Genomic DNA, 12,394 nt, shown 5'->3' on the forward strand with positions numbered 1-12,394 from the left:
TGTGCTGGGCACTGGGGTAGGTGCTTGGGATACAAATATTCATTCATTAATGAAGTAGTCCCTTGTCACAATTCAATGAATGCTCTCTCAGCTGGAGCATCATCAGGGAAAATCCCAGTCACCTCACCCTTCAGTATGGCTCCAGGCACTAGAATGATAATCCAGAGGGAAAGCTTGTCAGAGATAGTATAGATAAATCAGGGGCCCAATCAAAGTCAGGTTACTGAAGGTGGTGTATCCTCAGAAAGAGGTCTACAGGCAATTAAGCAACAGAATTTGGCTCTGAATCCTGGTATCTAAATGTCCTCAGAGAGCCCCACGATCTCAAGCCAAGCCAAGTCCAAAATGGAAGCTTTGGATGAGCTGATTGAGCTGGTGTCAATGGATCTGCATTACAATCTCAGTTCTATTTCTCACAATGTATGATATGGGGAAATGTCACTTCAGTACTCTGGGTCTCCATTTCCTCATCTATAAAATGAAAGTGTTGAATTAAATGACCTCTAAACTCCCTTTCAGTTCTGATTATATGACCCCACCATCCTAAATAAGGGAAGGTCACCTCAGTAGGCAAACCCTATATAAAAGTTACTCTATCCAAGGGAGAAGTCAAAAGGCAAAATTCTAGAGTTGAGGTAAGGTCACATAATCTAGGGAAAGATAGAAAATAGGGGAAAGGATGGAACAAGATGGAATCTATGAGGTTGGGTAGCTCTTTGTCTTACTCATCCTAGAAAGGCACAGTGGAAAGAGCACCATCTTTGGAGTCAGATGAAATGGACTCAAATTCACTCTGCCTCCTCATTCACTGTTATTTTGGCAACTTACTTAACCTTCAACTGAAATTCCCTACTAGAACATGAACTCTTTGAGAACAGGGATTGAGTTCATCAGTATGCATTTATTAAATGCTTACTGAATACCAGGTTCTTTAGTAAACCCTGGGGATACAAGAAAAGGCAAAAACATATGCCTAGCTCATTGAAAGATCATATTTTAATGAGAATATGTCATACCAAAAAAACCATGGAGGGGTGGCTAGGTGACTCAGTGCATAGAGCACCAGCCTTGGAATCTGAAGGACCTGGGTTCAAATGTGAACTCAGACATTTACCAGCTGTGTGGCCCCTGGTAAGTCACTTAACTTGATTCTTTGCATTAAAAATAAAAGTTTAGGGGCAGCTAGGTGGCACAGTGGATAGAGCACCAGCCCTGGAGTCAGGAGGACCTGAGTTCAAATCCAGCCTCAGACACTTAATAATTACCTAGCGGTGTGGTCTTGGGCAAGTCACTTAGCCCCACTGCCTTGCAAAAAAACCTAAATAAATAAACAAACAAACAAACAAATAAGTGAACAAATAAATAAATAAATAAATAAATAAATAGAAGTTTAGTGGCATATGTGTGTGATGGAACACTATTGCTCTATTAGAAATCATGAGGGATGGGAATTCAGGGAAGCCTGGAAGGATTTCCATGAACTGATGCTGAATGAGATGAGCAGAACCAAAAAGACCATGTACACCCTAACAACAACATGGTAGTGATGACCAACCTTAATGGACTTGCTCATTCCATCCTTGCAACAATCAGGGACAATTTTGGGGTATCTGTGATGGAGAATACAATCTTTATCCAGAGAAAGAATCATGGAGTTTGAACAAAAACCAAAAACTATTACCTTTAATTTAGGAAGAAACCCATTATCTTATTATGTACTTTTATTTTTCTTCCTTAAGGCTATGATTTCTGTCTCATCACATTCAACTTAGATCAATGTATACCATGGAAACATTATAAAGACTAACAGACTGCCTTCTGGGGGGGAGGGAAGGGAGGAAGATTGGGGGGGGGGGAAATTGTAAAACTCAAATAAAATCTTAAAAAAAATAAAACTTTAAAAACCTTGTAAAATATATAATCTGTAATAGATTACTCACTGTCAAGGAGAGGGAGGAGGGAAAGGAAGGAGAGAGAGAAATGTGAAACTCAAAATCTTACAAAAAATAAGTGTTGAAAACTATCTTTACATGTAATTGGAGGGAAAGAAAAGAAAAAAATCACATTAAAATCATATAAATAATTAGGTATATACAAAATACAGAATAAGTAGAAAGTAATATAGGAGGAGAAGTCATTAGCAACTGAGGGGACTGGAAAATGTGTCCTACAAAACGCAGGATAGTAACTGTGTACTTTTCTATTTAAATCCCCAGAATTTAGCAGAGTTTTAGCAGAGCACATATTAAGGGCTTAATAAATACCTCCTCATTAATTCATTCTCTGTGACTCCGTTTACTTATCTGTTACAAAAAAGAGATGATCACAAGAAATTATAAATACATAGAATTCAGAGAAACATGGAAAGAGTTCTAAACAAAAACAAAGTGAAGTAAACAAAACTAGGAAAACAATATTGTAATGTCTACAGCAATGTAAACAGAGAGGATGATGAAATTAAATGGGCTACTCTCTATCATCATGAACAAATCTGGCCCAGGAGAAGAGATGAGAAAAATGCACTTCCTTCTATTCTCTGCAGAGGTGGGATTATTGCTTTTGCTTTTGCTAGTGCCTCCCCTATGCTGATTATCTCCAGTTTTGCCTATCTATAATGTTGCTTGTATATAGTTGTTGGTTTATTGTCTCCTTCGTTAGACTGGAAACTCACTGAGGACAGGGACTGCCTTTCCACTTTCTGGGTATCCCCAGTGTTTAAGGCAGTGGTTGGCACATATCAACATCTATTGACTCACTGTCTGAGATAAGATCAACAGTTTAGGGAGTTTGGCTGAATTTTTTTTCCATTTTTTAGTCTTTGTTACAAGAGAAGACTTGATAGAACAAGAGAGATGAAGAGATGTATAGTCAGAAATGAACATTAGACAAGGGAAAAGAAACAAAATTCATTTTTAAGGAAGAAAAAAAATGAGTGGTTTAAATGACATCTGTCCTACGCTAAAGCTATGATCTACTGACTTCATGTGGGAGGCACTCACTGATGCTGAGGAGTCCATTTCTGATGGATTGGTACCTTCTTCACTACCTCTGTCTCTAGATCCTCTGACACTAATTCTAAAAACATAAAAGTTGAACAGTGTTCTGGTGGAAGGAAAATGCTGAAAGTGTAATTCTCACCTGAAAAAAAAATGCTATTTTTCAACCTCACAGTCACCGAACTGTCTCTACCTCTCCAAACTAATTTTCAAGACATGATATGATTTTAATACTTCTGGAGAGCAATCAGAACATGCAAGGGAAGGAGGAAATGCTGGCGGACAAATCGTTCCCAGAAAAGAAATTGATGAGATTGTATACTTTTGGTTTAAAGGAAGATATCAAAGAAAGAAGTCACCTTTTCAATTTTAAACTCCCTTACAACTCCCAACCATTTAAATGAAGGGTCTTCCTTCCTCATGCACAAAATCACAGGATCTCTGATTTGAAAGGAAGCTGAACAATGATGACAATGAAGATGATGATGATGGTGGTGATTATAATTAGTATTTATATAGCTCCAAATATGGATCAGACACTGTGCTATGCATTTTATAAGTATTATCTCCTTTGATCACTCACAACAAACCTATGAGGTAGGTGTTATTATCATTCCCATTTTATAAGGAAAGAAATTGGGATAGACAGAGATTTATCCAGGATCACACAGCTAAGAAGTGGTGACTGACCCTTTGATCAAGCAATACCACTACTGGGTCTATACTCTGAAGAGATGATGAAAAAGGGTGAAAAAACATCACTTGTACAAAAATATTCATAGCAGCCCTGTTTGTGGTGGCAAAGAATTGGAAATCAAGTAAATGTCCTTCCATTGGGGAATGGCTTAGCAAACTGTGGTATATGCATGTCATGGAACACTATTGTTCTATTAGAAACCAGGAGGGATGGGAATTCAGGGAAGCCTGGAGGGATTGGCATGAACTGATGCTGAGTGAGATGAACAGAACCAGAAAAACGTACACCCTAACAGCAACATGGGGTGATGATCAACCTTGATGGGCTCGTTCATTCCATCAGGGCAACAATCAGGGACAATTTGGGGCTCTCTGCAATGGAGAATACCATCCATATCCAGAGAAAGAACTGTGGAGTTTGAACAAAGACCAAAGACCATTACCTTTAATTTAGAAAAAAAATTGATATCTTATTGTCTGATCTTGCTATCTCTTATACTTTATGTCTCTTCCTTAAGGATATGATTTCTCTCTCATCACATTCAATTTGGATCAATGTACAACATGGAAATAATATAAAGACTGACAAATTGCCTTCTGTGGGGAGTGGGAGGAGGGAAGTAAAATTAGGGGAAAAATTGTAAAACTCAAAATAAATAAAATCTTTAATAAAAAAAAGTGACTGAGTCTGGATCTCAATTCAGATATTCCTGGTTTTGGGTCCAGAATTCTAATCTGTGCATCACTTAGCTATGCCCGAGAAACCCTGTAGTTCAATCTGGAATAGGACAAAAAATCCCAATAAAATCCCTTTCAAGTAATCATCCAGACTCTGCTTGAAGCTCTCCAGTGAAGGGATTCCTTTCCAAAGGCTGCCTAACATATAGATTCCTGATTTTTAGAAGGTATTTCACTAGTTTGGCAAGGGATAGAGTGCTATATTTGGAGTTAGGAAGACCTGACTTCAAATCTCACTTCAGATACCTTCTAGCTGGGTGACCTTGGACAAGTCACTTAACCTTGTCTGCTTCAGTTTTCTCATCTATGAAAAGAGAGATAATAGAAGCCCCTACCCTCCTCTAGGATTGTTGTGAGGAGCAAATGAGATGATAACTGTAAAGCATTTGGCAGAAAGTCGGCATTATAAAAATATTAGCTAATATTAATATTTCCTTGACCTCAAATAGCCTCTGGAACAAAGAATCAGAGGATCATAGATCAAGAGCTGAAACTTTAGAGATCATTTAGTTCAACCCATTCATTTTACAGATGAGGAAACTGAGGCCCATAGAGAAAAGTGATTTGCCTAGAGTCTCTCAGGAAGTCTCAAAGGTGGAATTCAAACCCAGTTCCTCCAACCATAGAATCAGTATTCTTTCTCTTGTATATTGTTTCCTTCTGCTCATTGCTCCTATATCATCCTTCTGAGACCCAGAAGAACCGATTTAATTCCAATCTAATTTATTGGTTGTTGTGGTGATGATTATGGTTGTTTTTATTATTTTGGCTGTGTTTGATATGTGAGTTTTTTCAAGTGACTTATCCAGGGTCATACAGTAAGTGTCTGGGGCCAGATCTGAACTCAGGAAGATGAGTCTTCCTGGCTTCCCCCTTTACCATCCAGCTTCCTTATGGTCTGAGAAATGTTCTGTAAATGTTCATTTTAATGTATTATTTGCCTTTGATTCCTATTGCTGGAATGTCATAGAACATAAGAAATAAATCATTCTAGCTATTCTCACCCAAATCAAATGCCACCTCCTCCAAGAAACCTGCTTTGGTTCCCTAGGTTGGTATGGACCTTCATGTGATCATTGACTTAGAGACGAATTTCAGAAACTTCTTATCCAATCCTTTCATTTTGTGGAGGAGAAAGCTGAGGATAAGGGACTTGCCCTAGGTTATACATGTGGTCAGTGTCAGAAGCAGGATTTGAGCTCAAGGCTCCAGCTCCCGGGCCAGTGCTATTTCCACTCTAGATGGGGTCATAATACCCTGAGCACTTAGAAGTCAGGAAGGCCTAAGCTCAAAAACCAGCCTCAAATACTTATTAACTGTGTGATCTCAGGCAAGTCACTTAACCTCTGTTTGCCTCAGTTTCTTCATCTGTAAAATGAGCTAGAAAAAGAATGCCAGTATCATTACTAAGAAAACCCTAAATAGGGTCACAAGGAGCCAGTCACAGCTGAACAACAACAACCATATATATCACATAGTTAGTTACCTGAGAATTTTCTTTCTGATCTATGAGTTTCATTATGTGTCTTCCTAAACTTTGTGCCAGTCTCTCTGTTGGCTGTGATCGGCTCCCCTTCCCTGAAGTCCATCAAAATGCAGGACAAGAATATATCAAGGATGTTATAGAGAGAATTCATGTCTTAAGCAGTGTTTCTAATCAATTAGCATTTATTAAGCATCTACTGTTTGCCAGGAAGCATATTAGATGCCAGGGATACAGAGGCAAAAAGGTAACAAAAGGGTAATATAGAATACTTCTGGTCCCAAAGGAGCTGATTCTACCAAGGTAGATAATATACGTATATTTGGGGGACACAGAGACAAAATAATAAGAGTCCCTCCCTGTTCCAGAGGAGCTGATTCTACTAAGAGAGGTGATATACATATATTTTGGGGATAATGAGACAAAAAATAATATAAATTTCCTCCCTGTCCCAGAGGAGCTGATTCTACTAAGGGAGATAATAAACATATTATAATATACACCTACAGGTATGTATTATATATTAATACATGAAAAATAAATCCAAGATTTTTGGAGCAAGAGAGGCCTTTGAAACTGGGGGAATCAGGAAAGAAGAGGTTTCGATTAGAAGGTACCCTCAGAGTTTAAGAAACAAAGAATACTACCAAGTGTGCGGTCCAGTGGGTGTTCAACAAATGTAGAATTGAATTCAGTTCTCAGATGCCCTGCGTTTTCATTGCCTTCCCTAACCCGCCCCATCTCCTGCCTGGACGGACTTTTCCTCCCCCACTGTACCTGCTGTCAGTAGACCTCACCTCTCACCTCTCAATTTGTCCTCATGGATCATTTTGTCTTATACATGTAGGTCATGAGTGGCAGGCAACCTGTCACAGTGGATGGAGAAGTCTCCAAGTCAAGGAGGTCTGGGTTGCTTCAGACACATCCTGGCTGTGAGATTCTGGGCAATTTGATTGACCTCTTAGCCAAGTCTCTAAAACTAAGTTTCACTGCACTGATACTTGAAGTGCCTTCATCAGGGATTCTCTGGACTAATGAAATCATAGGATTAATCTCAACTCCCAATAGTTGCTTTATTTTCCTACCAACTGTAAACTCCCAAAGGACATCTCCTATCTAATCTTTCTCCATCCCTCAATGTCTAACAATATGCCCTCCATCAGCAAGGGTTTAATCATCTTTCCTGAATTCTCCACGCAAAGAATAGACTTGAAAGATAGGAGTTGCACAAAGGAGCATCAAACCACTTCCAAACCATGTGAACCTGGTCACAATCAGGCAGCAACCTGAGCACCCTGGGAATATTCCTTAGGAGAACAAACTTAGATAGGAAGAACTCAAAACAGACAAAGTTATGAGAAAATGAAATGTGAACCTGGATTGGTTTAAGGAGGGAAAATATTTGGAATTGCCCAAAAAAAAATGGGATTTAAAGATGTAAAGGATTCCACTTTAAAAAGCCATATCTATGCCATAATTCATCTCACATAAAAATAGATGATTTGTTAAGCAGTAGTTGAGTGAAATTATTAAAATAATGTCACAGAGAGAAGATAGACAGACACAGAGACAATAAGGCAGTAAGAGGAGGGGAGGAAAGAGTAGGGCGAGAAAGGGAGGAGAGAAAGAGAGAAGAGAGTAAAGAGATGGAAAAAGAAAGAACTGAGAGGGGAGAGAGAGAGAGAGAGAGAGACGAGAGAGAGAGAGAGAGAGAGAGAGAGAGAGAGAGAGAGAGGAGAGAGAGAGAGAGAGAGAGAGAGAGAGAGAGAGAGAGAGAGAGAGAGAGAGAGAGAGAGAGAGAGAGAGAAAGGGGGAGGGGAGAGGAGAAGAAGGGGAGTCGGAAGATCTGGCTTTAAATCCTGCCCTAGACCCTTGAATGGGTGGCTTTAGATATCGTTTAATGAACCAAAGTATCTACATGTCATGCTATATTTCTATGACCTCCAGTCCTATTGAGCAGTGTTCCAAAAAAATGCTTTTGCTGCCCTTAAATTGATGGAGAAATGCAAGTTGGTATTTATGATTATCTTTCAGACAGAATATTTCAAATACTTGTCCTTCCAACACTTGTTAGAAGTAGGGTGTGAAATAGGAAACCAAATGCATTTCTCATTGGGCTTATCTGGGAAGAAAAGATGCACTGCAAGCAGGTGCCAGATGTATCGGAGAGTACCACCATGTGAATGACTATGAATAAACAAACACACACAAAGGTGAATGCAGAAAAAAAGAAATCAAATTTGGCCTATTAACTGAAGGATCTTGGACTTCCTGAGTCTCAGTTTGCTCATCCCTAAAATGGGTACAATGACACCTATAGAATCAACTACACAGGTGAAGAGCAAATGAATAAAAATACCTAAAGTATTTTAGAAACTTTGAAAGGGTGTTATACTAATACTCCATTTATTAACATTGAGAAGCAGCAGGGCATAGTGTGCAGAGAATTTGAATTCAGGTCCTGTTTCTAATATATTCTAGCACTGGAACTCTGGGTAAACACTTTACCTTTCAGTGCCCCAGATAGCTCTTTAAGACTATGCCTTAGGGAAAAGTTAGTGTTCTAGACTGGTAGAAAAAATTCCACAAAGGAAATATTTTTATTAGGATTTTTTTCAGTAGAATTTATAATTTCTTTTTTTCAGTAGGATTTATCATTTCATCAGTGTTAAGGAGCTGCCAGTGAGGAATTTCTTCTCCCAATGCATATGTCCATTTTCTCTGCAGTATCAGTAACTTTCCTGTAAGGTAAGTCACTTGCCACACTGGGAGGCCAGACTTGAACCCAGGTATTTTCAGCTCCAAAGTTAGCTCCCAATCCATGATACCACAGTATCTCTCCAAGTCAGTAATAATCAATCAATAAGCATTAATTAATTTGTGTTATTTTACATTTGTGAAGTCCCAGGTCTAGGCCCCCCAAAATGACTAATAATGACTAAAAGACAAAAAAAAAGAAAAAAAGAATAATAACAAGAAGAGTTATCATGGTCTAATGAACACAGAGCTTCCCCAAATCAAGAAATTCAAGTCTTGCCTCTGACACAAATTGACTATATGACCCTGGGCAAGTCATTTCATTTCTCAGGGTCCCAAGCAGTCTTATGAGACTATAAATTGTAGACCAGGTACCTCTACATTGGCAGAGGTTCCTGTTCCAAATGCCAGTGATTCTTCCACTTTTGGTCCGGGGATTCACTTTTCACTCTTAAAAAATATAGAAGTTGAATTATGGAGGCAGTCGCTGGACCCTCTGCATGGCTGCAGTGAGAGGTAGGGCCTCAGTGGGACAACATAGTGACTCTCTGATCATGCATCAAGGTTCAAGGATTTAGAGAATTGAGACAGTTAGGTGGCACAGTGGATAGAGTCAGGAGGACCTGAGTTCAAATCCAGCCTCAGACACTTAATAATTACCTAGCTATGTGACCTTGGGCAAATAATTTAATCCCATTGCCCTGCAAAAAAAAGACAAGGATTCAGAGAATGGATCGACCAAGTTTTAAATCACAATTTACTTTTTCAGCACAGAAAATAATATTTATCCAACAGCTGCTTCCAGGCCATATACACTGATGAATGGAGAACTCTCTAATATGTGGCTTGATGGATATAAAATATCAAATATTTGCCCAGAACACCTTGAATCTATTGACTCAATGTGCCAAGTACTTGCAAATTTGATTAATGAAGAAATAAAAATGGCATAAAGAAAAATAGGATACCAGTCGGAGGCTTTTCAATGCAGGGGGATGCCTGTCACCACATTTAGGATTCAGGAAGCATTATGATCTGGCTGAAGTATTTGTACTTTCTAGTTTTTCAATAAAATATCTTCTATTTATTTGGCTCTTCAGAAGCATGAGGAATTCACATCCTGAATTATTTCAGTGTCATGACACACTACTGAAGAGTTATTTCTTCATTCATGGGTGAAAAGACAAATTCAATTTTGAAATCATTGGGAGAAAGCACAACATTTCATAGCTTTCCCAGTCTTTATCTTGAGCTAAGCAGAAGCAACCCAGAGAAATTAAAAATCTTGAGTTCTTGAGAAGCTACCAAAAGAAACAGAAAAATCAAATGAATAAATCAATCATGTTTAAAAATATATATTGAGGATTCCTCCTTCACGGAAGCCTTGTTTATAAGTATTATTTCTAATATTTGTCATGTTAGAAATTAAAACATCTTGGTATTATTATGAAAATAGCTTTAACCTGATAGATGTCCTAAAAGGGTCTTAGAGACCCCGGGATCCTTTGAAGATCACCTTTGAGAACCTCTCCCCTCAACAATGAAATTATAGGTCCTAACCAATAGTAACAATAATCTAGATTATGCTGGGGCTGTTCTGCCATCCATGAAATAAAATGGACCTAGAGAGAAGCCTCCAGGCCATTGGAGAATATGGACAAGAATATCACAAGATGGGTTTCAATCTGTAACAAAGAAAAGAATCCTCAAGCTGTTGAAACCATGAATCTGTGGAAATCTTGAAATAATAATAATAATATCCATAAATATGAGCATACACAGAACTTCACAAGAAGGCAATCATGACTTGCTTGACACCCATAAAAAGCTTGAAAATCCCCATCAAAAGCATCTGTCAGCCTGATTTTCCATTTTCTTGACTATCTCAACTGCTAGAAAAAAAATGCAGAAAACCTTGATGTTTTCAGCTCTTTTGTACCCAAAACAGGTGTAAACATTTTAGAATCTAGTTGCTGGCAGCTGAAAAATAAAAAATGTCTTCCCTATATATATGACAAACAGTTTGAGAACAGTTGATAGGCTTGTGTAAAAGAGCCTCAAAATCAGCCCCTTCCCAGCTAGGTCAACCCCACTACCCCCTTTTTCATGGATTAGGAAAAGTTATTATTGACTTAATGGTTTCCACCACCACACTTTCCATACATACATGTATGCGTCACACCGTCCTTGGCAATGTTTGGGTTCCATATGGTATCCTACTGCATGGTCTTGGCAGAGGTTTTGTTTCTCTCTCTAACTGGAAGCAGTGGTATTGTGTGAACATCCTCTATAGAAGGTTTAGGACCCTAACCTTGCTTATCTTCTCAGGAATTATAAAAATTGCCTGAAGAAGACTGCCTTGGGACAGGATCCTTCCCTCTAATAACTTGGGTGGGCTGCTTAACACTTACTACCTCAACAGATCTTCTGGAATATTTTTTTATCCTTAAATCAAGTCATTATAAGATGTATCATCTCTCCCTCCATTTTCTTCATTCCCCTTCCCTTCCCACGCACAAAAATATAAATAAATAAAAGACAATTTCTTGACTTGGATTCTGAGTCAATTTTGGTTATTGTGACGATTCAGCCTGGCTGTAATAGTCAGCTCCAGCTTCCCTGGATCTGGCAGACATCTGATCCCCTCATTATCCTAGCATTTTAGGGCATTTCTCGGCTTCTGTTTCAGGATAGAGGTCCTACATGTAACCCTATTTCCATCTTTTCATCTGCAAACCCAATATAGAGTGCCATTGAAGCTTTCCTAAGCAAGATTCTCCCTGGTTCATTACTCCCCAGAAGTAAACCCAGCCTTCATTAACTCCTTCAGGTCACCGATGGATCATTTGCTAAATTTGAACTTAATGCTCTCTATCTATTCTGCTTTTATGTCTAGTTTTTTTACAGGCTATCTCTCTCATTAGAATGCAAGATATTTGATGCTAGGAACTGTTATTGTTTTGTTTTGCTTTTGCCCTCCAAGTGCTGGCACATAACAAATACTTGCTGACTACTTCAGTATGAGCCTTTCAAAGGAAGAATTCACTGACTCATCACTCAGATGCCTATTTGACCATCAGGGACTACTGCTGGCCTCTTACCTGATTACGTTCAATAAGAACCAAGGACTATCACTCACACTCTCATCCCGGGGCTTACTATATCTTATAGGCAAGGCCAGGGGACAATCTAAGGCAGATGTGTCAAATCACACCACTTGTCTGAACCACATTAAAATGTAATTTCAAATACATTTTTAATAAAAATTAAATTTTAAATAAAATGTAATACTTAATAAAAATAAAAATATACTAAAACATAGATAATGTTAATATGTGATTTTCCAAGTTAACATGAACACAAGAAATCCTTAACCATTTCTAAATGAGGGTAATATCTTCAATCTATGTTATCTATGGCTATCAAAGAATTGGCCACCTGGTTTTCCCCCTGGTTTGGTCAAACATTTATTATGAATGTATTTAGTTAAGCCTTTGGCTCACAGCATCTTCATTCACTGTAGAAACTATTCTTGTCAAATTTCAATGGCGTTTACTTATATAATCATGGTTATAACTCTATACAGTTCTTTCAAGAAACTCAAGGCTCTTTCTTAGACCAAGGATGGATCCACACCCATTGATTTGTCAAGTCAAAACCTAAAGAACCCAAAGAAATATGGTTCCTGAGCACTATTCCCACTTCTCTCTACTTGCCCCTTAGT

General features: G+C 38.4%; 1 pseudogene; it reads left to right on the forward strand.

Moving 5' to 3' along the window:
• The first annotated feature begins 300 nt into the window (after positions 1–300).
• On the forward strand, positions 301–10,004 carry LOC141512253 (lysophospholipase-like protein 1; annotated as a pseudogene).
• Positions 10,005–12,394: the final 2,390 nt, after the last annotated feature.

Source organism: Macrotis lagotis, chromosome 2 (assembly GCF_037893015.1).
Source record: "Macrotis lagotis isolate mMagLag1 chromosome 2, bilby.v1.9.chrom.fasta, whole genome shotgun sequence".
Taxonomy (NCBI): Eukaryota; Metazoa; Chordata; class Mammalia; order Peramelemorphia; family Peramelidae; genus Macrotis; species Macrotis lagotis.